Here is a 27,537-nt window from a genome sequence, read left to right as displayed (position 1 = left end):
TTTTTCAGATATAAAACAGAAGTTGGGCAAGGGAATAATAAAATTGAAGACTCCTTTAAGTAATACATCATTAGAATTCTTACCTGTATAATCAGTCATCTGAATTTTTGTCAGTATTGACAAAGCTGTTAATTTGGAAAAAAAAAATTTTTTTTTAATGCTTAATGGATATCAGGTCCTTAATTGTGCGTGTCCTTTGGGGTTTGGAAAAATAATCCTTTCCCTATCCTCAGAGAAATACATGTCAATTTAAACCAAGTTAGATATAAACAAACAAACAAAAATCTGGAAAAATTGGCCTAGATCATAGAACTATAACACATTGAGAAAATGTGTCAAGTGGGGCACCTGGGTGGCTCAGTCCGTTAAGCGTCCAACTTCGGCTCAGGTCATGATCTCACCATTCATGAGTTCAAGACCCACATCAGGCTCTGTGCTGACAGCTCAGAGCCTGGAGCCTGCTTCCGATTCTGTGTCTCCCTCTCTCTGCCTCCCCCACTTATACTCTTGTCTCTCTCTCTCTCTCTCTCTCTCTCTCTCTCAAAAATAAACATTAAAAAAATTCTTAAGAAAATGTGTCAAATTATTTCAGTTAATGTTGACCATATATTTCTTCAATCATATCTCTGAAAAAAATGGATGCATTTTATTCCCCCTTGTTTTACTAAGACAAGAAATACATGAGGCCAGATAGGATCACATTCTGCTCTGTCAAATACAAGTTCCTCACTTGACCCTCCTGAAGGCCCATTTTCCCAGGTAGCTCCACCCTCCTTTTGGGGCTGCTGATGTCTTCTGAGGTCCTCTCTTGCCTTTGGGTTCTCTCCTCGAATGTGTTCTCCTGGATTAGCCCCATTGGTGCATAATCACATGACTCCCCAGCTCTGAACTCCACTTCTGTTCTCTACAGCTCACCTGATGAAATCTGGTCGTAATTTTACTAGTACTGAAAACCTTCCACAGAGGCCTTTGTGGAAAGTCATAAAGGTTCCACACCCCCTCCTTTTTTGTGTACCTTAACTCTGAGAACTGGAACTGCAGTCTACCCTTTCCCATCTGTTGCTTTTCATACACTTTTCCTCACTGTTTGAAATGTCCTTTATCCATGTCTGCTTTTGTCTATTTCTTGCCTGAATCCATTCGTCTTTCAGATGCCTTCTCTTTTGAGCAGTTTCCTCTGGTCTGCTTTCTCCCTACCTCATAAATTCCAAGCTAGAATTAATATTTTCATGCCATGAATATCCACAATACATTTTCTGCTTTTGTAACTTAAAAAGGATTATTCACATACCTTCTCCTGTTAATGGCTAAACTCTACATTTCTTAAGGGAAGGAGCTTTGTTTTTGTTGATTGTTTATTACACTTCTACATTTTCTTTAGTGTCTAGTTTGACTGTTTGTATATAATAACTACACAATCGACTTATTGTTGAGTGGAGGAATCAATCAATGCTTAGTGGCAGATATGCAAACTGTGTTATATCAAATGGTGAATTTTACTTGTTGGATATATGGTAGCCCTAATGAGATGAGATAAATTTTCCAATTTAAAAATCAGCTTTTCAGTTATTGACAGGAAAACCACAGTAGTTGCTAGATGAAAGTGCCTAAAGATTATGTTTTTCATCTTCAGGAAGTTATCTCAGCACAGCCTGTTTTCATAAACTCTATTGGGTTGTGGCACTAAAACTATTCTCCAGGGGTTTAGACACAGTGTAAAAATCCTCAGTGTACTTGGGATTATCACAGGTAAGAAGAGGAAAATCAATTTCTTGTCTAAACCTTGCTGCTGGTGAAAATAGCAAATGGCAAGATCTTTTTACCAACTATTTAGTGCAGACAGTAGACAAAGTAAACAAGATAATGAGAAAAGGTCTTAATACCACATTTGAGGCTAGTTTTCCGGGAAAACAATTTAGGATGTTTAACCCTAAATTAAGACCAATTCTTCTTTGTGAAAATGGTACAGGCATTGATCAGAACAATGGGCCACCTAATGTACAGAAAATGGTCAATAATGTCTCATCACTTATTTTTGTTGTGAAATGGACTTTACTCTGTAGACTGCTTTGTTCAAATACTCTTCCGGTGGTCTTTCTGTCTTTACTATTTTAAGATTAATTAATTAATTAATTTTTTAGTATTTTATGGAATGGTGGAGCTCGCTTTATCTTGTCTCCATTTTGCATTCTATGCGTTAACTTAGTAGCTACACAAGACAGTCTGGTCTTCTGTAGAATACGTCATATGCTCTGAGGGGCTTGAAGAAGAAATGAGTGGAATGTGTGGGGAGTGTGCTGGACGAGAACATGGTGTATGGTGGGCAAAATTCAGGCTGTGGGAGGATTAGTCATAACCTACAGGAAAAATTCTGTTGCAAAGATAATGGATCATTTGCTTCCTGAATGAGCCATTCAGAAGGAACCTTTGCCAAATTCAGTAAACTCCCTGATGAGATTCTTCAGAGACTCTCCTACCCAAGTATTGGTTGGTATAGAAGGCTTTGTTTGAATCAGCTTTCCCAACCTTTACAACTTTTAATTTACTAATTGCTTAGGTGGAGGGTGTCAGGAGCCTTTTTGGTCTGCAGAATGTATCATTAAATTAGAACATGATTCTTTTTGTGTGGTGTGATAAAACCCAGATATAATGTTTTTTGTTTTTTTTTTAAATCATCCATTTTGGTTATAGTTTAAAAAGAAATGACCTCTTCCCTTCTCTGAGTATATTTTTAGCAAGAGTTTTAAGAATTAATCTTCAGTATGTGTTGTCACAAGGAGTAATCAGACTTGAACTTTATAAGCTTAGTGCCTTTGAACTTCTGCCCCGCACACAGTGTATATATAAGGGAAAATAACCCTGTGTAGTTTCTTAATTAAAATAAAGTTTAGTTGCCACTTGGTTAACTTCTTGGTTTCTTAATAAAACAATATATTTTGTGAGTCACCTGTAATTTGTAACTTGAATGTGATGATATAAATCTTTCTGTCCTAATCAAGTTTTTGAAGCTGAATTAAAACAATTCCTAATATATCTGGCTTCAGTAAGTATCAGGGATGATTGATTATATCTGAACCACGTATTGATAGAGTGCTAATTTTTTTTTAATGTTTATTTATTTTTGTGAGAGAGAGAGAGAGAGAGAGAGAGAGAGAGACGAGTGGGGAGGGGCAAAGAGAGAGGAAGACACAATCCAGAAGCAGGCTCCAGGCTCTGATCTGTCATCACAGAGCCCAACACAGGGCTCAAACCCACGAACCACGAGACCATGACCCAAGCAGAAGTCGGACACTTAACCAACTGAGCCACCCAGGTGCCCCAATAAAGCCAATTTTTTTTTAGTGTTTTTATTTATTTTTTAGAGAGAGAGAGAGAGACAGAGTGAGTGGGAGAGGGGCAGAGAGAGAGAGAGAGAGAGAGAGACAGAATCTGAAGCAGAGCAATAGAGCTAGTTTTTAATCAGACTGGTTAGCTCCCACAAAGGATGTCTTTCGCAATTTGCACAGAATGCCCATATGAACATTCATTATAGTCTCAGAACAATTCAAAAGCTGGGGCACCTGGGTGGCTCAGTCGGTTAAGTGTCCGACTTCGGCTCAGGCCATGATCTCACCGTCTGTGAGTTCGAGCCCCATGTCAGACTCCGTGCTGACAGCTCAGAGCCTGGAGCCTGCTTTGGATTCTGGGTCTCCCTCTCTCTCTCTGCACCTCCCCTCCTTATGCTCTCTCTCTCAAAAATAAAATAAAAACATTTTTAAAAAGTTAAAAAAAAAAAGAACAAGCCAAGACATTTATTCCATGACCTTGCATACACACTGTATGCAAATAGACACTTTTGCACAAAAGGAACAATAATAGATTCATTTCTTACAACATACATATAAATAGAAGCATTGTAAGTTTCACTTTTTAACTCACACTTACTTTGTGCAGGGAACTAAGGTCCAGTCCTTGCTCCTCAGAGTCAGTACAGTCTGATGGGGGTGGGGGGGGAGGGTAAGAGGTGTAAGCACCAGGTAAGATCAAGACAGCTGTATACCAATAAAATTGACCAAAGTACCAGGTGTGATGAGAAGTTGCTTCTTTCTAGTAGAGAAGATCAGCAAAGGCGTTGATTGGGAGTTGTGGCTTTGAGCTAGGTTTTGAAGTATGCGTAGGCAAAGAGATGGAGAAAGAGACGAATGAAGTGCAAAAATGCTCCTTGGGCCAAGGTCTGAGTTACATAAGCTGGCGACAAGACACACACACTGTTTGGGAATTCGTTGAGTATGGTTAGTAAGATTCACCTATCTTCTCCCTGGCCTCTGCAGCTGGACTGGAGGAAGCAGATGGAGAGGAAACCTTGATTTTACCCCATGGTCATCTGTTCTTCTTTACCTTCCTACTTGCCCTTACAGGATGGTAAGAGGTGGAGAAGAAGACTAGGGAAGAGGACTGGGGGAGGGGGGTGTGGATGAAAAGAACTGCAGTGTAGCACAGGGGGCTCTTTGCCATACTTTTCTTCTTTCTTTTCGTTTTTCAGTGTTCCCTCCTTTTCCAAAGCTTGGCGGAGTCCATCATAGAAAAGAGCAAAGAAAAGGTGGGCAGGGGATTTTCTGTAGCTGACCATATTCAGTCTATCTATAATTATATGGGATTAAAGAGCATAGGGACTCCTGGGTGGCTTAGTCGGTTAAGTGTCTGACTTCGGCTCGGGTCATGATCTTGCCACTCCTGGCTTCAAGCCCCGCATTGGGCTCTGTGCTGACAGCTCAAAGCCTGGAGCCTGCTTCAGATTCTGTATCCCTCTCTCCCTCTGCCTCTCCTCCGCTCATGCTCTGCCTGTCTCTCTCTCTCAAGAATAAACATTAAATTAAAAAAAAAGTGTAGATTGAGTAGTGTTTGCAGAAAATAAATATGTCATGCTGAACATACAAAAATAATCTTGATGGACCCTGGCTTTCGTTCTCTTATGTCCTCATTACAGACATCAAGTAAATTTTATTTAGGACCTACAAGATGCATGGAATTGTCTTACAACATAGTAGAGATTTAAAAATCATTTTTTGTAGAGATGTAGGGGGATTTAGGAACCCTCCCCTTCCCTGCCCCACACACTTTTTTTTCCTAGAAAAATAATACTTGCAGGAGCTATCACAGCGTAGGATCCTGAGTAGACATCAATCTTTTGCACTTCCGTGAAGACGTTGTCTTTCAGAATGTGTGTGTGCATTTATTTTTTCCTTTTCCATAGGTGAAAAGAGAAAACTAAACCTGAGTGACAGAACAGGCTTGAAAGATAATCAAACCTGGGGAGTAATTTTTAAAGCTAACTTGTGAAGAAATGAGCTTGCTAGAGAGGTTGCTCAAAGGAAACTGCTGTCACATTTCAGGATCAGAGTGACTAATTTAGCTTCTACTTTAGAATAGGTCTGTGTGTCTGTCTTTCTATCTTCCTTCCTTCCCTCCTTTTCTCCTTCTCCTTCTTCCTCTTTCTCTTTTTCCTCCTCTGCTTCCTCTTCTGAATCTCCTCCTCCTCCTCCTCCTCCTGCTTTTTCTTCTTCCTCTGCCTTAAAGTGAACATATTTTATATTCTTGTAAAATATTCTCTGCCTTCTGAGAAATAATGTCAAGTTGAAAATTGTATTCTTCGGTAGTATAGTCAGCTCTTTCACTAGAGGATTGTTGTAGGAGTTTGGCAATTGTACTCTGTAAGGCAAATTGCAGACTATTAATGAGTCCTTATCAGGGAACAGTGATAGTGCATTTATATACTTATATGGTGAAACCACTTCATACTTACTGGTTTTTAAAAACTAAGGCTTACATTTAAATGGAGGGTTAAACATGTTTCTGGAAAATATGCTTTGTCCCCTTTTAGAAAATATTTGCTGTATAAATTAAGAGTTTTCATGCTCCAGACTCTGGGTGAGGTGGGAGTTATGAAAGTTACTGATGGCTGAGTTCAGTGACTACATCTTTGAGGTTACGTAAGACTGAGCAAAGGAGGTAAAAATCTGAGACACCATCCTTAATGAACTTTCACCTCAAAAGATAAATTGGAAGGAATTTCCTGATCGGTCATTGGCAGCCCCCTGAGAAACTCATGCGGATTATGTGGAGTTGTACTATGTGAGCGTAATCTCTCTTTTTCAGTTCTGCCCGTTGCTGCAAAACAGCAAGAGAAAGAAATCAAGGAGCCACTCCTGTCATTGACCAGATAACCCCACTGGGGTCAATAGACAGACGGAGTTCCCAGGGGGAAAAGCTGCCGACATCAGAGGATAAAACACTTTGGACAGCTTTTACCTTAACGCTGACCTGGAAGACTTTGACACCTGGTTACAAGGTGAGTTAGGAGAACACAAGCTTAAGATCAAAAATGGGGTTAGATTAGGCAGTAATCACATTAAAAGATTAGTGAGACATTACCAAATGACAGGAAATTATTTCTTTATATCTTCTTTTGTGTATATCTGATCTAAAAGCAATACACAGTAATCCTGGTTATGTGTAGGCATCTTGATAAAAAGTTCTACTGAAAATTTTTTTAAGGATAGGAAGTAGAAAAACATGCTAAAGTATTTGTTAACTTTTTTCTATCTGCAGTCTGGCATCATGTGGAAATAAGACACTCCCCTTCCCTTCTGAAATAATAAAGCTGCAGATTTCAGGCTAAACAATGAAATGACAACCCTGCTTGCATTATATATGTATATGCAAATACATTCATGCATACACACGTTCTTAAAATGCATCCATTTTTTATAATCTTTCATAGTAAACAAGTGGGTTTTTTCCCCCCAAGAGACTGAACTAATATGATACCAGCAATGCTTACTATGGGCTCCTTGTCATCTTTGATATTTGCAGTTATTATTTTCAGAGCCACTTCACACATGCTATTTGATATGTTAGGCTCAGTGACTTTGGCCTTCACAATTTGGACACATTCCTCCCAGTTATGCAAAGCTTTCTACTTTCTTGAGGTCAGTGACCCCCAGAGTGGGAGAGTGTACCATGAAAGTTGTTGGGAGGCTCTCACAAGCTGTGCGTCCTCTTCTCAAACTCTTATTTGCCCTGGGGCACAGGGGTGGTGGTGGTGATAATGTAGACATCTGTAATTTGGGAAACACCACGGTTATTTTGATACCCTCTGACCCTTTCTTTGTATGGACTGGTTCTTCTTGGTAGAGCAGAAACCAAGGCTCAGTAATTTAGTGTCGTCATTGTTCTGTGAGAAGCTTTCTGCTTATTACTGCATTATTTAAAATTACATTTTAGGGGCCCCTGGGTGGCTCAGTGGGTTGAGCATCCAACTCTTGATTTTGGCTCAGGTCATGATCTCAGGGTCATAAAATCAAGCTCCAAATCAGGCTCTGCACTGAGCATTGAGTCTGCTTGGGATTCTCTCTCTCCCTCTGCCCCTCTCCCCTGCTATGCTCTCTCTCTCTCTCTCTCAAAATAAATAAATAAATAAATAAATAAATAAATAAATAAATAAATAAATGTATGTTAAAATAAAATTAAAATAAAATAAAATAAAGTAAAATAAAATAAAATAAAATAAAATAAAATTACATTTTAGTGCAGAGCTTGCAAACTGCCGGCCCATAGGTCAAATTTTAGACTATAATCTCTTAACCTGTAAACATTTTCTTTTTTAAAATTGAATGAATTGCCAACATTGATCAGTCTGGAAACTTCATAGAAAAAATCAGATACCTGGCTTCTCTTGAAAGATTAAAAATCTGGTTTTGTTACTATTCCAAAGACCGAAGTTTGCTAATCTTTACCATTCCTTACATATTTAACCCAAACAGCCTTACAGATTTATGTTACCTGCCTGGTATCTGTAGGCTTTTGCTGTCAAGATTCCTGTTTTAGGCATTAGTTCTCTCCTTTCATGAAGTCACTGTCATGTACTTTACACATAACACACTGTTAGTCTTTATTCTTGTTTGGCATTTTATTACTTTATATAAAATGTGTGTGTTTTGCGGGGTGCCTGGCTTAGTTGGTTTTGGTTTCAGTTTAGGTCATGATCCCAGATTCATGGGGATCAAGTCCTGTGTCTGGTTATGCATTGAGCATGGAGCCTGATTAAGATTCTCTCCCTCTTTCTTTCTCCCTCTCCCCCTTAGCCCCTTTCCTCCACTTGTGCTCTCTCTCTCTTTCTCTCAATAAAATAAAATAGAAATACAATACAATACAATACAATAGAATACAATACAATGTGTGTGTTTTAAAAATAGTGGTTTTCTGAGGTGAAGCTGATATCTTCCAAACTTGCCAGTGAAGAAGGAAGACTTTTCCAAAATCGGAATGGTGCGTTGTTCTTAATTTGGAAATCTCATTTGCATAGTGATGGGGTTTGAATCATTCTTTCTGTACCTTAAGGGTGTCATTTCAGAGTCTGATATTTCATGACCCAAGGGTTCTATCACCTAATCTTTCTGTTTTGGTCCCTGGGAGGCAAAACTGATTCATTGATTTGGCCTCTTTTTGAATGACGCCCATAGGAATTAGAGTCCATTGACCAGCTCCCTACTCAGTCTGGACACCAGAGTGATTCAGTGAGCAAAATGCTGTGCCATCTTCTTGTGTAGGACTTTTGACATTGAGAAATCTCACCATCAGAATCAGATGTACCCTCAAGCACATTGGTTGTAGTTCATCACAAAGTGTCTCTTTCCCCATCTTCGATCACTGTATATTGTTAGGAGCTGAACTATTTACAGGGGTATTCCTGTTAATTTGATACTGAATCAAACTTTCGTACGGTAATAAAGAACTTTAGCCATGAAGATATTTCAAATCATTGGGTCCTTTTCTGTCTGCATTAGCTAAACTCAAACATGAATTATTTGATCAGAGTTTACAGATGGAGGAAACTGATTTTGATCCTAAAATAGCAGTTCTTGTCCCAACAGCTCAATTACCTTCAGACAGGTAGTGCTGTTACTTAAGCAGATTTTAGGCCTCAGATTACCGATTTTTAATGTTGAAGCAAACAGGAAAGAAGGCCAGCTGGTTTGGATGTTTATTTTGAGTGGTTTAGTGGCCTGGCTGCATTGCTTTGCTCTGTCTTATGGAATCTCTTAGGTCAGTATTGCTTAGGATCTCTTGATACTTGACCACAAGCAAAGATGAAATGTACATGAGTCCCTTTGACTGTCAGGTTTAAGTTCCTGGAAATAAAGTAAGTGGAAATCTGTTCCCACACATATTTGCCAAGTTGTGCGTTGACTGTATAAGACGGAAATTAAACTTTTTTTTAAAAAGGGAAATGCAAGTGATCAGCATCTCATTTCCTTAACGAAATGTGTTTATCTGATATTGTTCTTTTGTCACAGGAATTAGTTTGTACGCATGTATATTCAGGAAAGCTTTCAGAAAGCGCCTTTGCCTCTTTTTCTTGGAGTTCCTGGTATCACCTCTCTATTCCCTTTCACTTAATTCCCTGAGGAAAGGACAACCAGCACTGAAAAAAAAAATGGAGTAGGGGGTGTTTAGAACTCATTATTGACATAAAAACAGGTTGAAATGTTGTGAAAAAGGTAAACTCAATAAATCAACTAACCAGTCAGCAAAGAGAACATGGATAGAGGATAAAGTATTCCACTTTTTGCTGATGTTTGTTCCCTTTTATCTGTTTTGAGGGTCTTGAGACTCCTCCCTCAGGTAGTGGCAATGGAGAGACTATCCAATGAGAACTGGTAAGGCGGATGTCATTTTACCTGTCCCTTTCTTCCTCTCCTGGGCTTTCCCTCCTCTTCTGTCTCTCTGAAGGAGGTCTCTCCTGTTCAATAGGCATCTCATTCTAAAATGCTGAAGGGGCCAAGGTGAAGGGAGCAGGCCAGTAGCCAACTGGAAGAGGAGTGAGAAGAACCTCAATGAGATGACAAGAATGGAAACAAAGGATCAGGAAAGAACCTTTGTCCAGGGATAAAGGCCATGCCCTAGACCAGTCCTCCACCTGTACGTTGTCTTTCTCATTCTGCTTGGTGAAGTTTTAGAAAAATGGTCACCCCCTTAAATCTGAAAAATTTAGACCAACTTTGAAAAATAAGTTGTATGTTAAATACATATCCAGTAAAATTGGGAATGAAGAAAAGTATACTGTTAATATCAGAGGTTTCATAAATGAAATGGTAGGGAAGAAGGAAATTTTGATTTGTTAAGAATCTTTTCATCTTTTGCTGTTTTTTTTCTCTACTTAAAAAAATACCTTTCATTGAGAAAAATTTCAAATTACACAAAAGACAGTGAATAGTAAACTCCCATACACACACCCAGATTTGTCTATCCATCTCCCTTTTATTCTGAAGCTATTAGAAGTAGACATCATGTATTTGGATCAACTAGTATTTTACCCTGAAATACAGTCATACAGGAAAAAGCAGAGTAAGTGCTTAATACTTCCTTTTTAATAGACAGTTTTAGAGTTGGTACTTTAGTTTTTTCAAAAGGTATTAAAGAGTTTCCTTTTTTTTTTGAGTATCATTGTATATTCATGGATTTAAAAAATATTATGTTTTAATTAGTTGCGGTGATTTTTTTTTTTCTGGATGCTCAAGTACAACCTTGGTTCACTGGGATCCCCTTCAAGTTGGCTCCTGTGTATACATAAAGAAAAGAGAGCCTCTCATAAGAGAATCACAGTGAATTTTCACAGACTGGCCAGTTCCATATCATCAGCAACCAGATCAAGATAACAGAACATCCCAGAAGCACTCTTGTCCTGTTAATTTCTTTGACCCTGCTTTTTGGTACAACAGGATGCCCCACGCTTCTCTTGTACATTTCATATCCCAGTCTAAGTATCAGCCATTCTAAGAAGCTCTGGTTCTTTTCAGTAGGTAATGGAATTTAGAAACTAGAGTGTAGGGGCACCTGGGTGGCTCAGTTGGTTAAGTATCCGTCTCTTGATTTCAGTTCAGGTCATGATATCACAGTTCATGAGATCGAATCCCATGTCAGGCTCCCAGGCGAATGGTGTGGAGCCTCTCTCTCTTTCCCCCTCCTCTGCTCACACACTTGTATGCTCTCTGTCTCTCTCTCTCAAAATAAATAAACAAACATTAAAACAAAATAAAATAAATAGAAACTGCCGTCTAGGTCTTAGGAGGGCTTATTCCTGTGGGTTCTCAGTGATTCTAGGCTTTTTGGGGGGCAGGGTAGAAACTATATACATTTAAAAATAATACATATGAGTTCATACTGGTTTTTTCAAGCTAACTTTATGGAATTTTAATATTGTTTGATTTTATGTTTGTATCTCTTTTCTCTTACACTGAAGATCTTGGTTCCAAAATAAGATTACAAACTTATTTGCTCTATTCTTTAAGTACACAGAATACTTTCAAATGAATAAGCTCAGTCAGCATTACTACTACTAATTATTATTCTGTTTTTATGCAGAGAAAATATGTAGAGTTTTATTTATCCTTTTTTTTTTTTGGTCATTATTTTTGGTCTTTTAAAATTCATGCATGAGGTTAGAAGATGAATCTTTCCTTCAACTCCATTTTTAGTATTAATGTTGATACGTTTCTTGGCAGTGAAATTCAGTCTATTAAATCTTTAGTTTACCAGATAATTTGAGTTATTTGCAACTCATTACATCATAAGCAGGAGATGTTCCAGAGGCGACAGTGGGATTATTGTTCTCTCTGGGTGGTAGATCGATTTGTGCTGCATTGGATGCATTTATTAGTGTCTACCCTTCCTCATAGTGCAGGTCCAGAGATAGAAGAAAGATAAACACTCTAAATGAAGCAGAGAGCCTGAAAGTGCCCCAGGATTTTTGTCTTCTTGCTTCTTTTTATTTGATAGATGGTTATTTGATGGGTGCATATTTTGGAATGCCTTTTCGCCCCCTTGGTTGGTCAAGTGATCAAGTGCTTTGACTTTTGGACACATTTTGTAATATTTGACCCTGGGATAAATGTAAGCATTCATAGAGAATATGGGTGTAGGTAGTCTCTCCCACCTTCCTCCTGTCCATCCTTCCTTTCTGCCAACCATCTATCCTTCCTTTTTTTTTTTTTTGCACACCCAGGTAATTCCTGGACCCCGAGCCGAGGGCTGCAGAAGGGAGGAATAAGGAGAGCTACATCACTCCCTATTTTGTCTTTTAAAACCTGTCTTCTCAAAACCTCTTATTCTCAAACCACCTCCGTAAGGTATTTGAGTTCTTTCTAATATATTTTTACATACAGAAGAATGATTAATACTGTAATTAGTCTAACTGTGAGGTTGATTTAAAATTATTTGTTTATTGGCTTTTTACATCAGATGAGTAATGCTAGGAAGTACTGTGTGTATGAACCCACAAGACACATCGTTTTGAAAGGTTTGGCTTTCAGAGAACAAGGATGTATTGGAGTAACAATTCTAAACTTTGCCCCAGTAAGAAATGATTACAAAGATGATGGACTAACACATCGACTTCCCAAAACTTCACTGTGTATGGCTGGTGGTAGACTTTTAAAGGTTTGAGATTTCAGAAACAATGGTGTGTCTTTTCTCCTGTGCCTTATAGCAACCCTGCTGTATCTGAAGTGTTCACTCATTTGTGTAGGCATTTGGTCATTCATTCATCCGTCCATGTAGCAAAGTCTCTGGAGTATCTATCTATCAATATGCACCAGTCATTATTTTGGACCCAGGAATGGTAACAAAGAGAGCAGGAATCATAACTGGTGAAGTCTCTGGGAACAGATAATAAGCCAATAAACAAATAAGGTAACTATTGAGTGAGGTAAGAGCTGTGAAGGGAATGAAAAGAACATTGTGCTAGAAAGCGACAGAGATGGTGCCTATTTCAAGGCAACAGGAGCTGAGAACTGAAAGATGATTTGCTGACTGCATGTTCATGTTTGGAGTACTGAATTTAGAAGCACTGTATAATTTAAACAATACCTAACAAATTCAGCATGTGAATTTATTTCCAAATGTCTTGTTTTTTTTTTTTTGTTTTTTTGTTTTTTTTGGTCGGTACTTTAAGGTTAAAATCTCTTGTTTTGTCAGTTTGTAAAAACTGGAGGAAGTCCTTGGGGGAAGAGTACATATGGGAACTTGCTGTGGTGTATTTGTAATTCTCTGCAAATCTTAAATTGTTCCAAAATAAAACACTTAAAAGAAAAAACTGGTGAGGAAATACCAAAATTTGTAGCAAATCAAACACAGTGTTGCTTCGATTTGCAAAGATGAGGTAGCTAGGTTTAAACAGGAAGGTCCTGTGGGGAGAGTGGCACGTGTTGAGAATTTATTACTTAAATGCTCTCGTACTTGTCCCATCATGGACTGGACCAATTTCCCCCCGGTTTTTGATCCTTAATTTTATCTTCTTAAATTTCAGAAATGTAACAAAACTTACCAATAAAGTTAATTTACATTTTTCCTTTTTTAAAATAATTCATGCATTTTCTTGAAATCATCTTGGACTATGTAGGGTGTTATGTTTCAGTTGGATATTAGCAAATCTTTTTCACATGGGGCTTTTAATAAAAAGTTTACCCTGATCAAAGCAATCCCCTCTACCCTTTATCCTATTAATATTTTTCAGTTTGTGTATTTCTAAACATAAAGTATCTTCTTTTTTACATGTTAGGGGAGATAGAGAAATCTGAAGTTGGCAAGAAGCATTAAATTCAGAATCTCCTCTGTGAATGCTTGCCAGCTGCAGTGTGGATTAACAGCCCTGCCATGGGAAGCTGTTGGGGAATCTACAATCTTTAAAAGTACTTTGCAGTATTTGGTCCCAAGAATGCTTACTCATCTTCAATAACCTAGTTCAAGGATCAGCAAATTATAGCCCACAGGGCAAACCTGGCTTGCAAGCCTGGCTTTATAAATTAAGTTTTAGTAGAACATAGCCATGCTTATTCATGTGCTCATTTTCTATGGCTGCTTTTCCACTACAATGGCAGTGTTGAGTAGCTGCAGTGAGACCGTATGGCTCATAAAGCCTAAAATATTTTGTTTGGGCCTTTACATAAAAAGTTTGCTGACCTCCGATGGAGTCAGATGGTGACTGGATTATCTCTGCCCATTTCAGAATCTGGGATCCAAAAAATGTTGCAGTTGCAGGGATTAGTAGACAATAGAGTCCTGTTGGGTTATGATAGAGCTTTTTGCTTTATTTTATTTCATTTTTAAAAATGTTTTTATTTAGTTTTGAGAGAGAGCGAGTGCGAGTGGCAGAGGGGCAGAGAGAGAGGGGGCAAGGGATCTGAAGCGGGCTCTGTGCTGACAGCAGAGAGCCCAATGTGGGACTTGAACCCACAGACTGTGAGATCATGACCTGAACCAAAGTCAGACGTTTAACTGACTGAGCCACCCAGGTGCCCTGCTGTATTTTCTTTTTTATTCATAGGTGGAGATACTGTGTTTGTAGTAAAAATACTTTTTCATAAGCTTTCTAATGTTTTTAGTAACAGTTTTGTAGTATGAAGCCCATTTCTATAAATGTTAAATGCTAAATTAACCTTAGTTATCAGTTGAAATTCTTATTATATATATATTTTTGAATTGCTGAGGAACAATTTTAACAATTCCTTATTTTTGAGGCTTTACATCTATTACTTGGGAGTGACTGTGTCTAATACTATATTATTATTCCCTAGTGTTAGTGTTAGGTCATCGAAGAACAGGGCCCAGCTGGCGATCCTTTACACCTGTGTCCAGAGTCAGGCTTGTTGAAACAGAGTGCTGGACAGAGTGCTCACAGGTTTTGACCCACTAGTATGGACAGGCGCAAGAATTTGCATTTGAAATGAGTTCCCAGGTGGCATGTTGGTCCCGGATCACCTTTCAAAACCTCTGTAGTAGACAGCACTGGTATTTCCTAAGCTTGGGATTTGGGGAAAAGTAGCTTTTTTCATCTCAATTCAATATCAGGTGACACATTAAAACTTCCTTTGAATTTCTTAAACTTCCACTCATCATCTTTGTGGCAGGACTCACTAATGAACCAGGTATCATTTTAATACTTTTTTCTGTTTTCCAGTCCCAAACTTCTGTTGCCATTGCCTCCTGGCCTCACTGCTCTTGGGTTTTACTTTTTAAAAAAAGAAAATCTCTTTACTGATGTTTTCAGTGGAATTTTGGGATGAAACAGATTCTGTCTATATTCAGTCTGCCAGATTTACCCCAGTGTGGTGTGTGTGTGTGTGTGTGTGTGTGTGTGTGTGTGTGCGTGCGCGCATTTTAAAGTACTTCTTTCTTTTCTTGATTCTTGTAAAATCCTGTGAAGTGAGTTGGGAACTCAAGTATTTTCTCTGCATAAAAGAAACCAAGGTCCTGAGACACAAGATCTTGTGATCTGCTGGAAAAGGAAGGCTCCAGCTCAAGCTTTTTGACTGACATCCATTTCTTTGTTAGTTGTACCATGAGTTTGACACTATCTGGACCTCAAATGTAGTTTGTCAAACTATTAGGACCCCTATTATTTCACTTCATATCAGTGTCTCAATTATTTTTGATAATAAAATAATCTTAAGTGTGTTATTTGATCGTTCTTTTATATTTAAGTGTGGGCTTATTTTTAATAAGGATATGCCCCAAATCCATTTAAATACATGAACTGGTACATCAGTTTCTATTTTGTGGATTTTTGTTAAATTATGCCCCCTCCCCAAATACTCTTGATCCTTTTGATGGAAAATTAGCAACCTTTTTCATAGGGGCTTTTAATAAAATAGTGTCATGGATCAAACCAGTCTCAAAATTAGTACTCTGGAGACAGGTGTCCTGAACCTGCTCATGGAGGAAGTTGATGTTCTCGTGGGTACAGTGTGTCCTCAAATCTGCTCCCTGACAGTCATTTGGAGGAGGGGCTCAGAAGAGGATGCATAATAACAGTAACCATTTTACACAAATAATGGCATCTGCTTCTCACAACTTCATGAAATAGATATTTTTATCCCTGTTTTTAAGTTTATTTATTAAAAAACTTTTTTTTAACATTTATTTATTTTTGAGAGAGAGAGAGAGAGAGAGAGAGAGACAGAGTGTGAACAGGAGAGGGGCAGAGAGAGAGAGGTAGACACAGAATCTGAAGCCAGCTCCAGGCTCTGAGCTGATGTGGGGCTGATTGTGGGGGTCAAGATCATAAGATCATGACCTGAGCCAAAGTTGGACACTCAACCGACTGAGCCACTCGGGCACCCCAATTTATTTTTAGAGAGAGGAGAGAGAGCGGGAAAGGGGCAGAAAGTGAGGGAGAGCGAGAATTCCAAACAGGCTCCTTGCTGTCAGTGCAGAGCCTGATGCAGGGCTCAGTCTCACGTACCATGAGATCATGACCTGAGATGAAATCAAGATTCAGACGCTTAATCAACTGAGCCAACCAGGTGTGCCTATCCCTATTTTATAGATGAGGAAATTGAGGCATGGAGAAATAAAGTAAATTGCCTGATGTTTGATAGCTAGGAAATAACAGAGTTGGGATTGGTTTCAGACCTAGGCAATCCATGAATTTTTTTTTTAAGTGTAAAAATAGAAAGAAAAAACAGCACAGGATATATGCAGTGGAGTACTGACAAACATTTAAAAATCAGCTCTCTAAAAAGGGGGAGGATGCTGATTTGCATGGCTTACTTCTATCATGGCCAATTTCAAGTTCCCAAGAGGATGTCTCTGGAGGCTGGTCTGGCAGGCAAGGGGCTCCTGAGCCTGTGTAAGCTCGCTCCAGCCCACCACCAGGTGTGTGCGAAGATTACCACACCCCAATTAAATGAGTACATGATGCTGAACTGCCTGGGGCCTGGCAGCAAATCCTCAGTTATTGTCAGCTGTTCCTTCTCTCCTGTGGCAATGAATGAGCAATAATTGAAACTAACACTCATGCTGAATACCCGATGCAAATAGAAGTATGGGCACCCTGATATGTAGGTAAAGGTCTACATAAACATTGCTATTCTGGAGGGATGACAGTTTTTTAAAATTCTGCTTAAGGCTCTTAATCATGAAATATTTGCGATTAGGTAGATAATGGCTAGTCAATTAGGTAGGTGGCAGGTGCGGTAACTCTGTGCAGCCAGGCTAATTCATCATCCGTATTGAAAGAATTACACTACTGCCTCTCTTCCTATTCCTAATGTATGACTCGGCACCAGGGAGAACAGAGCAGATAATGCCCCAGGCCCCTAGAGTACCATTAGCAGGTTGGTGGGTCTTTTTTTAGGAAAACCCAGAGGTTTCCCCTTGGGAATGTTGAACTCTGTACAGTCTTTCTCTCTATTGAACAGAAAGGGAACTCCACTCTGCAAATCATTTGGATTATTTTTGGGTTCTCTTTGGGCAAATATAATAAAATCCAAGACCTGGCATGAGGGGGTTATCTCAGGCAGCCTGTGAGCACAGTCAACTGTATTTAATGTATATAATGAGGGCTTAGGTCTTAAATGATAAGCCCAGCAAACAATCGGAGTGGTTTTTGTGGTCCCTGATATCCGACTGCAACGATGAAAGTGACATAGTCCCCACCCACGAAGATTATACAGAATCGGTACAAATAAACAGTGCGGTGGTATTCAGTAATATATGCATGCATAAATATAGACGTAATACAGATTGCAGTGACAATTCTAATTGATTAAGAAAGATTTTGTAAAGAAAATGAAACCTGAGCACAAAATAACACAAAAGTGATATTTGCATATTATAAAAGTTATTACAGGTGATAATACAGGAACTTTTTTATTTTTGTAAAATACACATAAAATTTACCATTCTAACAGTTTTTAAATTCTAAAGACATTCACATTGTACTATAACCATCACTATGGTTTGAATGTTTGTGTTGCAACAAAATTCATATGTTGAAATCCTTATTCCTGAGGTGATAGTATTTGGGGAGGTGATTAGGTCATGGGTGGGTCCTTGTGAGTGGAATTAAAAGAGACTCCAGAGAGATCCCTTCGCCCCTTCTGCTATGTGAGGACAAAACAAGCAGATGACCATTTATTAACTAGGAAAGTGGGTTTTTACCAGGTACCAGATCTTCTGGTGTCATGATCCTGGACTTCCCCAGCCTCCAAAACTGTGAGAAACAGATGCTTGTTGTTCAATTTTTTCTTTAACATTTATTTATTTTTGAGAGAGAGAGAGAGAGACAGAGAGAGACAGAGCGTGAGCAGGGGAGGAGCAGAGAGAGAGGGAGACACAGAATCTGAAGCAGGCTCCAGGCTCTGAGCTCTCAGTGTAGAGTCAGATGCGGGGCTTGAACTCAAGGATCATGAGTCATGACCTGAGCTGAAGTCAGATGCTAAATCAACTGAGGCCACCCAGGCATCTAAATCCTTGTTGTTTTTAAGCCACTTAGTGTATGGTATTTTGTTAATAACAGCACAAATGGATTCGGACAACCACTTTTTAATTGAAGTATAATTGACACAGAATATTAATTAGTTTCAGATGTGCAACATAGTGATTAGCAACTCTTTGTGTTATGCTGTGCTCACCACAAGTGTAGCCAGCACCTGTCAGCCAGTGACCCCATGCTGTACCTTTCATCCCTGTGACCTATTCATTCCATAGCTGGAAGCCTGTACTACTCGCTCCCCTTTATCCATTTTGCCCAGCCCCCAGCCCAGAGAACTACTTTCTTTCTCGAGAACTTTTTCATCTTCCAAACTGAAATTCTGTACTTATTGAACCCAAACTCCGTTTCCCCCTCCTCATGGACACTGGCAAACACCCTTCTATAAATCTGACTCTGTAGGTACCTAATATAATTTGACTACTGTAGGTACCTAGTATAAGTAGAATCATACAATATTGGTCCTTAGGTTACTCAGCATAATGTCTTCGAGGTTCATCCACATTGTAGCATGTATCAGAATTTCTGTTCTTTTTAAGGCTGAATTCTATTCCATTGTACACATGTACCACATTTTGTTTATATGTCCATCTGCTGATGGACACTTGGGTTGCTTTCACCTTTTGCCCATTATGAATAATGCTGCTATGAATATCAGTGTACAAATATCTGTTCAAGTCCCTGCCTTCCATTCTTTTGGGCGTATACCCAGAATTGGAATTGCTGAATCATATAGTAATTTTATTGTTAATTTTTTGAGGAGTCACCATACCATTTTCAATAGCAGTGTGCCATTTTACATTTCTGGTAGCAATGTATCAGAATCACTTCTGGAACATTTTTAACCTAAGCCATTTTGTCGGCTTTAAGCCAACTCTTCAGCATAGCTCAGTACAGGAAATTCCTCTAGAGAACAGGACATTTGCCGCTACTCAAGTCATTTGGTGTCTCAGTAAAAGTTTATACACACTCAACATGGATTAATGAATTATTATTTAAGATCACAAGGCAGAGGCAAAATCTTTGATGTTTCCTGTCGTTGCCAAAAAGTCCCCACTGTGCTGACAATCAGTACCTATTAGCAGTCATGGGAACCATAATTCCCAATATTATCTTTCCTGTTAAAATATGAATTATGACATTACCAAGCTTCCTTTCAAAACATGTTAGCAAGAGTCAGAAACCAAATAATGAATGAAAAAGTGGCTGACAAATCTTAGAAAATTAGCATTGGCAAAGTTATTGAGGTGATGGTACCAAAATGGCCTTGTCAAAACTGGCTGTGGCACATGCTCCCATCAAAATCAAATGTCCTGTGATCGCGTTATGTTAAATATGTTGTACAGCTTTTGTGCCCATGGATTGTCTTTTAACCTGTACTGGTAAGAATCCTTTTAGTAATATGAACTCCCAAGGATGTACTTTTTTTAGCCTTTTGATAATCCGATGAAAGCTATTGAATATCTCCCTAGGAAAATATGATGCTTGTATGCCCCATACATTTCATATCATTTAAGAACCTCTATAAATTTGTATTATACATCAGTAATGTACCATCCTGTAAAAAAAAAAAAAAACCAAAAAACTAGAGTTCTCATTTATTCATTGATTTATTAGTAAAATAAGGGTAAATAGCAGTGAAAGAATTTGTTTCATGGGCTTTGAGGTCAAATAGATTTGGAAACCAAACTAAGGACCCTGTTTAACAAACCTCCTAAATCCTACTTTTGTCATCTATACACTATGAATAACAAAAGAGTTCCTGGATGGGAAGTAGGACATCTGGCCTGCTGGGTTTTTGTTTTTGTTTTTTTTTTAATTTCTCTTTTTATTATTATTGTGTTTTTTGGTTTTTGGTTTTGAGAGAGAGAGAGAATGGGGGAGGGGGAGACGAAGAGGGAGAGAGAGAATCCCAAGCAGGCTCCATGCTGTCAGGGCAGAGCCTGACTCAGGACTTGATCTCATGAACCATGAGATCATGTGCTGAGCCAAAATTAAGAGTCAGTTGCTTAACCAACTGAGTCACCTAGGCACCCCACAACCTTCTCATTTGATTCTCTACTTGAAATAGACATAAAATAGAACATTTTAACATGTTTTATTTCTATGTATCCAGAGTTTATATGTCTTTATTATTTGTTTTTAGGTTTATTTATTCATTTTGATAGAGAGAGAGAGACAGCACAAACAGGGAGGGACAGAGAGAGTGAGAGAGAATCCCAAGCAGGCTCATCACTGTCAGCATGGAGCCTGACACAGGGCTCGAACTCACGAACTGTGAGATTATGACCTGAGCTGAAGTCAACATTTAACCAACTGAGCCACCCAGGCACCTGCTAAAACTTTATTTTAAAAGCAATTTTAAGTTTACAGCAAAATTGCAAAAAGTAAAATTGCAGAAAGTACAGAGGATTTCCACATCCTTCCTGCTCCCCACACATAGCCTCTTCCATTGTCAACATCCCACACCAGAGTGGTACCTCCATTACAATCAATGATGAGCCTACACTGACAGGTCATTATCACCTAAAGTCCATAGTTTACATTAGGGTTTACTCTGGGTGTCGTACGTTCTGTGGTCTGGACAAATATATGACACATATCCACCAATACAGCATACGTAGAATAGTTTCACTGTCCTAAACATCCTTTGTGCTTCACCTATTTTATCCTTCCTCCACTCTCCCACTCCCAACCCTGGCAACCACTCATCTTTTTTTTCTGTCCCCATATTTTTGCCTTTTCCAAAGTGTCATATAGTTGGGATTATATAGTATGTACCATTTTCAGACTTGCTATTTTCACTTAAAAAATGAAGATGGATGGATGGATGGATGGATGAATAGATAGATATGCAACCAGCTACATTACTGAAAGCTTGCTTTCTTTTCACCCCTTCTGGTTGACTTTCATTTGATTCTCATGTGCATTTAATTTTTAAAATCTTTTTTATTTTTTACATTTTATTTTTGATGGGGTTGGGGGGAACAAGTGGGGGAGGGGCAGAGAAAGAAGGGGACAGAGGATCCAAAGCAGGCTCTGCACTGACAGCAGAGAGCCTGATGCTGGGCTTAGACTCACAAACCATGAGATCATGACCTGAGCCAAAGTCAAATGCTTAACTGACAGCCGTCCAGATCCCCTCATGTGCATTTCAGATGAACAATTATATTGTTCCCTGGTTAGCATTCTCAGAGCACAGTGTTAACAAGGTAATAAGCAGTATGATTATTTTGTTGTTGACATTGATGAAAATGGTACTGATGTTTCACCATTGAGCCTGATGCTAGATTGATTTATGTGCCTGTGTGTGTATGCTTATGTGTTTATATATAAACAATAGCACATAGAAAGGCAACTATTCCCAGGTGCCTGGGTAGCTCAGTCAGTTAAGTGTCCAACTGTTGATCATGGCTCAGGTCATGATCTTGTGGTTCATGAGTTTGAGCCCCACATCAGGCTTTGCATTGCCTGCTTGGGATTCTGTCCCTCTCTCAGTCTCTCTGTCTGTCTGTCTGTCTGTCTCTCTCTCTCAAAATAAATAAATATAACAACAACAAAAAAGAGGTGTGTGGGTGGCTGAGTTGGTTAAGCATCTGACTTCGGCTCAGGTCATGATCTCAGGGTTCATGAGTTTGAAATCCACATTTGGCTCTCTTCTGACAGCACAGAGCCCACTTCAGATCCTCTGTCCCCATCTCTCTATGCTTCCCCCACCTCAATATAAATAAACATTAAAAAAATTTTTTTAGGGGCGCCTGGGTGGCTCAGTCGGTTAAGCGTCCGACTTCAGCTCAGGTCACGATCTCGCGGTCCGCGAGTTCGAGCCCCGCGTCGGGCTCTGGGCTGATGGCTCAGAGCCTAGAGCTTGCTTCCGATTCTGTGTCTTCCTCTCTCTCTGCCCCTCCCCCGCTCATGCTGTGTCTTTCTCTGTCTCAAAAATAAATAAACGTTAAAAAAAAAAAATTAAAAAAAAAATTTTTTTTAAATAAAGGCAACTATTCCAGTATTTGTTCAGAGTTCTTAAATATTTGGCAATGGATATTAAATGGTGTACTTTTTAAATCAAGATGATTGTAGAATATTTAGCCTTTGGATTATTATTAGTTTTAGTTATTTATTATAGATTGCAACAATTATCTAATAACTTAGTGTCTTCTATTCCTTGGTTATATACTTTTTATAACCTTCTTTCTGTACTTATGGTTCCTGTTTTTCTACATATTTAGAAATGAAAGTATAAGTAAATAATGTAAATTAGTTGATAAATCTAAGACGTTTATTTGTTTATATTTTTCTTATATTTGGCTTTTCTAATTTCATAAATTATAAAATTAATGCATTTTTGTTTGTTCATTTATTTATTTATTTATTGAGTAGGCTGCCCACCCAGCACGGGAGCTCAACGTGGGGCTTGAACTCATGACCCTGAGATCAAGACCTGAGCTGAGATCAAGAGTTGGATGCTTAACCAGTTGAGCCACCCTTGCGACCTGTTTTTATTCTTTTGTGTTTAATAATGGAAATGATTAAGACCATGAATTTTCCTTTCATTATAGCTGTAGCTATGTTCAACATTTCTAGCATATTCTTTGCTTGCTTTTACCCTAGTCTTTCACCTGTGAGTTAACTGGACAATGCACTCCATCATTTAGAAAGAAAGGGGAGGGAGGTGAGGGACAGGACTGAATGCTTTTGGTTTCTGCTCTGTTTTCAAATGTTCTACAATATCAATGTGCTTTATTTTTTCTTCAACCTAAGATGTACTTAGGAGAGTATATTTTTGAACTTTTTCTAGGATTAACCCCTGCTTGCTTCCAATGTTTCATTAATATTTAACTTACTGAATTGCTTCAGAGAGTGATCGAAATTCAGCAGTATCATTAAGATCTTATTTTGATTTGCTTTTTACTAATTTTGCCTGATAAAGATTCTTTTTATTTTCTAGATGAAGATACTTATTTATATTGTTAAAGATTTTATTTTCCAAATTGAAGTCTTCCTTATGTTAAGGAATATTTTTGAATACTATTCCTTTTCTTTTTTGGTTTTTGTCTTCAGGGCGATCCATATCTGTAGATTCAGGTTCTATTATCTGTTAACTTTGCCTGCCCTTTTTTCCATTTGCAAGATGATTTCCTAAACTTTATCTTTTAAACCTACCTCTTGACTAGATTTTTCTGCAAAAGTGTTCAGTGTTTCATTAATATCATTTTAATTATTTTAAAATGATGGTGTCATCATTTGTTGCCTTTATTTCTTCCTTACCTTTACTAGTTCCCTCTGCTTCTGAACCTGTCTTATTTCTTATTCAGAGAATTTTCTTTTTTTTTTAATTTGTGAAAGTGTGAAACAGTGGTGCTCTAAAGCTGCCCTCTCTTCTACTAGGATTAGCATTCCAGATCAGCCCTCTAGTTACCTCTTGCACATAGTAATTTGCTCTCTTATTGGGGGAATATATTTTATAGTGTTTTATACACACACACTTTTTTTTTTAAACTTTATTTTTCTTTAAATGAGATCTGTTCCTTGTCAAAAGAATATTTATGCCAGTTATCCTTTGCTTCTTTAGTGTTTAGTTAATTAGCATTCAAAGACTATACTTTCAGGGATCATTTCTATAGTTCTTTACTTAATTAGCATTCACATCCTCTGTAAACTCACCCTGGAGGTCTAAGTGATGTTGTAGAATGTAGGTCTGTCCTGTTCATTTCCTTGGTAAAGGATCTTAGGAGAGTAGAGAGTGACCAGAGTTTTCATCAGTCACAATAAGAGAAGTCTGTTTGTATGCTCTTTTCCTCGTTAGTTTTTTAAATAACTGCGCCAGAAGCCATCTTGGCAGGGAAAGCTGTATTTTGGGGGTGCTTTGGAATATGTCCATGATGCTCTTTGGAAGCCAGGACCAAGGAAAGCAGCAAAAGATAAGGCAGGGCCATGTTCTTGAGTGCCAGGAGAGCTGTGCCTCCAGGCCTAGCAACGCTGTTAATCTGTGGTGAGGCTTTTCCCTGGGCTTCTTGCTCCTTGCCTCTCTTATCTAGAGAAAATAGGTGGAGTTTGCCCGCTTTTCTTCTTTTAACACCACTTTACTGTCTTAAGAAGGGAGATATATTTGGTTTCATACATCATGGTTTGGTTGTGAGTAAAGTGATCCTTACATTTTATGGCATTTATTCTTTTTTTTTTTTAAGTTTGTTTCTTGAGAGAGAGAGTATGCACAAGTAGGGGAAGGGCAGAGAGAGAGGAAGAGAGAGAGAATACCAAGCAGGCTCTGCATTGTCAGCCTGGAGACCAATGTGCGTCTCGAACTCACAGTGAGATCATACCCAGAGCTGAAGTTGGACGCTTATCCGACTGAACCACCCAGGCGCCTCATGGCATTTATTCTTTAGTGAAAGTACTTGATTTTTTTATTTTTTTAAAATCCTTTTAGCCTCTGCCTTTTAGTCATTTTCTAGGAAAATGTTTATCAAATATCTTATACCACCATCTTTTTTTTCTTTTAGAAGTGATTGGCTTATCTTCATGAAAGCATTCCTTGATTTTCTTTTTCTTTTTGTGCGTTAATGACCTTAGAAATAAAAAGATTCCCTACCCTCTCTCTATAAGGGGGGAAAAAAAAACTAATGTAAGTGACATTGTAATGACTGTAATATATAATGATAATAGGCATTCGTTGCTCTGGTGATGATCTTGATCGGAAAACTAGTTTATTCCATCCAGCAGTACAATGACATTTGCACTGATAAGATCAGTTGATGATAGGATTGCCCTGTCCCTGTGGCTTGTGCCACATCTACTGTGGCTCCTCTTGATTCTCTGTAAATAGTCATGCAGATGTTGAAAGAGACAAACCATCAACAACCCAGATACTAATTTAAAACACAACCTAATATCAAAACCATGAAGGACTAGACCCTAATTTTATGAACGCTGCATCCCAAATTCAGGAAAATAGTGACTGAGCCAGGTCTTGATTGTGGCAGACCTCAGCTGCTGTTGCAGAAAAGGAGGCTGTTTGAGAAAGAGCAGAAAAATTATTACTTAATTCTTCCAGGCTGTCCTCACACTTGGAGATTCTGGTTGGCCCCGGTCAGAAGTGGTATCAGCTCCTCCATGTTGTGTTAGAATACTAAGTGTAATTCTCTAAAACTTCAAATTAAATCACCAAGATTGGGAAAAGGACTAGGAAAAGAAAGTTTTGAGGTGGGGTGGTGTGGGGGAGGTTTTATATTGCAGGGGCGACTAGAAGGGTACCATTTTACTCTTGACTGTCACATACAGACTGTAGGTTCCAGCAGGATTTAGAGAAACTTGAAGGGAAACAGAACGTTACAAGGGAAATTTTATCTTTCACAGTAATGGCAAATATAAAACTCAGTTAAAACCATCTTAAAATCAGTATTATAAGGAAAAGCAGATTATAAAGGAAAAGCCATCAGGCATTGAAAGAAACAAAGAAGAACCATAAAATAGAAAGTGTAGCATGATTTGGCAGGCATAAGGCCAACTATTAGTTATAGTATTAAATGGAAATGGGAAAAATATCACTAATATTAGATTTTTTGAACAACTCAACATGATCTTTACTACAGGAATACATAATACAAAGTGATACAGAAACTTTAAATGTAAAAGGATGGACGAATTTCACTAATCACTTGCAACCAGAAAGAGAGCAGATGATACCAAATAAAGCAAAAAAGTATTGAAATGAATGAAGAGGGTCATTTTATATAATAATCAAACGCAAACGGAATTATTACGAACTCTCCCGTGATAAATTTCATTGTTTCAAAATATACAGAATATAAACGTACCATGGTATATCCATGTGGTGGCCTCATGCATAGTGATTAAGAGCCATGATACTAAAGCTCCTTTGTTCACAAAGAAGGCTGTTACCAATATATTGTTGGTTGAAAAAAGCATATTGCAGATAGTTTGGACATTATTTTCCTACTTTGGTTAAGATAGAATCAAATGTTAACTAGGGTTATTTTTAGGTTGATGAAACTAGTCAATTAAAATATTTATATCTGAGCTTTTAATCTTTTTCTATGGTGAATATACTAGATTATTGACCCAAGTATTTTTTGTTGCCTTATATTGGATGCTTTATACTTTCATGCATCATCAACCTCAGTTTAGCCATGTGACCTGTTTTGGCCAATAAGATGTGAGTGAAAGTGACATGTTCCACCTGCACCTAAGAACTGTCTTATGGTTCTACCTTCATCACTTGGGGGTTGATACAGGGTAGAGCTGCAGCTGAACTCTACAGGACATGTAAATAAAACATGTAAATAAACCTTTCTTGTAAGCCCTTGAGATTTTGTGGTTGTATATTACTACGTCACAACTCAGCCCTGCTGACATCGTCAAGTTCCAGATGTTTTTCTGAACACATACAATTTATAATGCTTGTGAACAGCAGCTTGTAGAAGTCTTCCTTGACACCTCATGCTTTAGTCAGGTCTCTAGGTCGTAAATCTGAATTTTATGTCACTCAGTGTAAATGCAAATGTTATAGCACTTACAAACAATTGTAGTGATCCCACTGATATGAATGGGGAAGAAGACAGGAAAATCAGATGTTCAGCTCTTATATTGCTGTTATTTGCAGCAACAATATTTTTCTCATTGAGTATAGAAATTATGTTGGTATTGATTTTAAAATCTATGGTCTTTCAAAAAACTAAATAAAATAAAATCTATGGTCTTTCTTTACCTTGGGATTTTGTTTAGGCAATTTCTGAAAATGTGCTTTGATAGAGATGAAGTAATTTTTTTTAATGTCACACTAATTCTTATACTTTACGAGTAAAGAGTAAATAGGTATAACCTACTAATAGAATTTAGACTTACTTTTGTAATACACTTTGAAATAGAGCAGGTGATTAAACACTTGATTGATAATCAGATTGGAATGAACTTTAAAGGTCATCTCACTCAACTTTAGGTACTCAAAATCCTCTTTGTTAAACAAAATCAGAAATTAATAAAACAACAGTAATGTCAAAAATGATTCTTAGGGCGCCTGGGTGGCTCCATCCGTTAAGCGTCTGACTTCAGGTCATGATCTTGTGGTCTGGGTTCAAAACCCGTGTTGGGCTCTGGGCTTACAGCTCAGAGTCTGGAGTCTGCTTCTGATTCTGTGTCTCCCTCTCTCTCTGCCCCTCCCCTGCTTGCTCTCTGTCTCTCTCAGAAATAAACTTTTCTTGTAAGCT

At 38.3% G+C, this 27,537-nt stretch overlaps 1 protein-coding gene and 1 pseudogene across 12 annotated transcripts in view; both read left to right on the top strand.

Moving 5' to 3' along the window:
- Window positions 1-27,537, top strand: part of OSBPL6 (oxysterol binding protein like 6) — a 213,768-nt gene that overhangs the window by 89,251 nt on the left and 96,980 nt on the right. The gene's annotated exons all lie outside the window — the stretch shown is intronic.
- On the top strand, window positions 23,904-24,008 carry LOC128772822 (small nucleolar RNA U3; annotated as a pseudogene).

Source organism: Panthera pardus, unplaced genomic scaffold, assembly GCF_024362965.1.
Source record: "Panthera pardus isolate Hobbes unplaced genomic scaffold, ASM2436296v1 HiC_scaffold_10, whole genome shotgun sequence".
In the NCBI taxonomy this organism is placed as follows: domain Eukaryota; kingdom Metazoa; phylum Chordata; class Mammalia; order Carnivora; family Felidae; genus Panthera; species Panthera pardus.
The sequence above is the reverse complement of the archived record's forward strand: the minus strand, read 5'-3'. Positions and strand labels throughout refer to the sequence as shown.